The 3069-nt window shown below is 39.2% G+C and overlaps 1 protein-coding gene across 3 annotated transcripts in view; it reads right to left on the reverse strand.

Annotated features, from left to right (window-relative positions):
• Nucleotides 1-3069, reverse strand: part of gpat2 (glycerol-3-phosphate acyltransferase 2, mitochondrial) — a 130921-nt gene that overhangs the window by 38571 nt on the left and 89281 nt on the right. The gene's annotated exons all lie outside the window — the stretch shown is intronic.

The following is a 3069-nucleotide window of genomic DNA, read 5'->3' on the forward strand; positions in this document are numbered from 1 at the left end:
GAAATGTGCTATACAAATAAAGCTGCCTTGCCTTGCATCAGTATTTTAGCCACCATCCTGAATGAGCCTCCCTTTAGTTGAATGTATGGCTTTGTTTCTACTGCAAAAGGATGAAGACAAAGCCTTCTGTCATCCTGTGGCACAAACTCTCTTCTAATAAATCTTTCTGTGGTTACACCCATCAGATTCAGAAGTCTTATTAGGTTCAATGGGAGACTTTTATTCTGCATCTTTGTGTCCCACTCTGTTGATCCCACTCTGCCCCATTAACTTTGGTAATTAAAACTTAAACCTCCCCATTGGGAGAACCATTTCAACTGGATCAAGTTCCCACAGTCATTACCTACTCTGGTAGGAAACAAGACATTGATAAGAGTTAGAAGTTAATTGGTCAATTATATTCTTTAATTAATATGCTGTAGTTTGCTAGTATGATAGTCCAAGACTAAGTGGGCACATGATGAGAAAGGAGTAAAATCAGAAACCAATATGAGCTGCCAGGTCAGATTAGATTGGAATTAATTTGAAAAGCAGCAGTTGAAGTGATGGTGGTTGGTGCATTCACGTCTATTGCCAAACTGCTCAGTGATTAGAAGGGGCTTTACATGCACTTTTAAAAAAATGAGACAGACATGGAGGGTCCAAAATTTCAATCAGACCAGATATCCTTTTCAATATACAGTATATATTTAGGCAACTCAGCGCACACACAAACACACACACACACACACACACAAACACACACACACACACACACACCGTATGTGGATATAGATGTGTGTGCTGCTACAAAAAAGTTAAATCTGACTTAACCTCCTGTGATGCAAAAGCAACTTCAACATTTTTTCCCCAGGACAACCTGGGCTATCATGATATGTGTGCAGCAGGGATGCCACATGGATGTATAAATTGTTATGACTATGAAGGAAGAAAAAAATAAACTACCGGTAAATGGAAATTGTATCTTACAGAAACTTATTGAATTTGAACTGAGCAAGCTGTTTTTCTCCTGGTATCACTTTATCACCATTTCTCTGTCAATAAGTCATAAAAAAAAACAATAAAACTGGACGTGCTGCGATGATAACGACAAAACCCACAGATCACTTCAGTCTTGTCAATGGAACCACTTGGAAACTTTTAAAAAGTAAACTTTCCATTCAGAATCTTATTGGCATCCATTTCGGCGTCTCACGCTCGCCATCCACTCAAAACGTAACAGCACTCTTCGGCCGGCTCGCAAGCCCAAACAAGTGTGTGCGTTGTGCCTGTTGTTTTGTTTCTGGTTTAGCTAGATCGGGTGTGGTGTTTTTCCTAATGTTACTAGTTGTTGCAACAAAAAAAAAAAAAAAGTTTGCTAGGCCAAAAACAACGGGGAGGCATCGGGGAAGACCCAGGACTAGGTGGAGAGATGATATCTCCAACCTGGCCTGGGAACGCCTCGGGATCCCCCAGTTGGAGCTGGTTGATGTGGCTCGGGAAAGGGAAGTTTGGGGTCCCCTGCTGGAGCTGCTGCCCCCGCGTCCCAATACCGGACAAAGGGATGAAGATGGATGGATGGATGGAAAAACAACGTTAATCTTGCGCTTAAAAAAATTGGTGCCGTTAAAATGGGTTTGCGTTAATGTCATTAATAAAGCGTTTAACTGACAGCACTAGTTCCTTGCCATATCTTTGTGTTTACAAACAGGTTAGGGACTAATAAAGCAGTGTTGTTACGATGTCTGCATCAGCAGCTACAATACAGATTCATTGGTGGAAACTAAACACAATAGATATAGTAGTAAAAGAGATTAACATTTATGTCAGGCAAATCATCACAAAAATGATAAATCACCAGAAAAACAATAAAAGACAGGAACAAAAAAGGGCTTCTTTGTTAACAGCAGTTGTTTGACATAATCATAAATCCTGAATATCACCACAAATCAAATCTATGAGTGGTTGCCATTTTATTTATTTTTTCTCAACAACCATTCATTTAGTTACATTATGTGGTATAGAAACCTCTCTATCCAAACTGTAACGACAACTGAAATATGTTGAAGTATGTTTGCTGTAGGCAGAATATTTCTCCTCACGATTAAAATACATTTTCAATATGAGCATCGCTTGAGCATTGTAAACAGCACATCTTTGACATGCTTATGAGCCTTTTTTAAACAAACCAATAGGGAGCGAAGATCCTGCATGGCAGGCAGATAGACAATGCCACTAGGACATCAATGTGAAGGGCTTTTATTCACCAAGAAAACCAGGCTATTCAAAAAGAATGTTAATATGGTATGCACATGGAAGCATCGACTGTCCTGGTTTCCTTCCACACATGTCCCTGTTTCATCACACACTCACAAAATCAATTTGTGACTCAGTAGCTGTGCGTCATGGAGTCACAGAGTATCATTGATTTCCATGAACAAAAGGAATTTTTTACATTTACTCTGCTTTTTTCCTGCTCTTTGGCTTCCCACTGTTTTGTACCTTACTGTCAATGGTACAAGGCTTGTAGAAAATCTTTATGCAACACTCTGACGGCCAACATTCAAATGAAACTATTTTCACACTGTAACCGAACTATGACTAATTTTACCATCTACGACTAGCGTCATTTAATTTGCATCTAAAATATGAACACATGGCATTAGGGCTGAAACGATTCGTCAAGTACCTCGAATAATTGTATTACTAAAAATCCTCGATGCAAAATTATTTTCCTTGAAGCATTGTTTAATTAATGTTACCAACGTATCTGGTGTTTCCGCATGGAGGATTATTACTGTCGCTGCTTGCGACACATACCATGACCTGACCAAAATCGAAGACAAGAAAACGTAGTGGTGACCACAGTTTGATCTAAAGAACCGACTTTCAGAAAAACAGCTGACTGTTGCACACCACTCTCTCTCACTCTGTCTCTTCATAGAGAAACAGCTGATCAATGATCTACTAATATAAGTGTAACAGAGCTGTGACATAGTAATCAAATATATAAATGAAAATAGGTTGAGTATAACTAGGGCTGCACAATTAATCGAATTTTAATCGCGATCACGATTTTGACTTCCCACG

Source organism: Etheostoma spectabile, chromosome 5 (assembly GCF_008692095.1).
Source record: "Etheostoma spectabile isolate EspeVRDwgs_2016 chromosome 5, UIUC_Espe_1.0, whole genome shotgun sequence".
Lineage (NCBI taxonomy): Eukaryota > Metazoa > Chordata > Actinopteri > Perciformes > Percidae > Etheostoma > Etheostoma spectabile.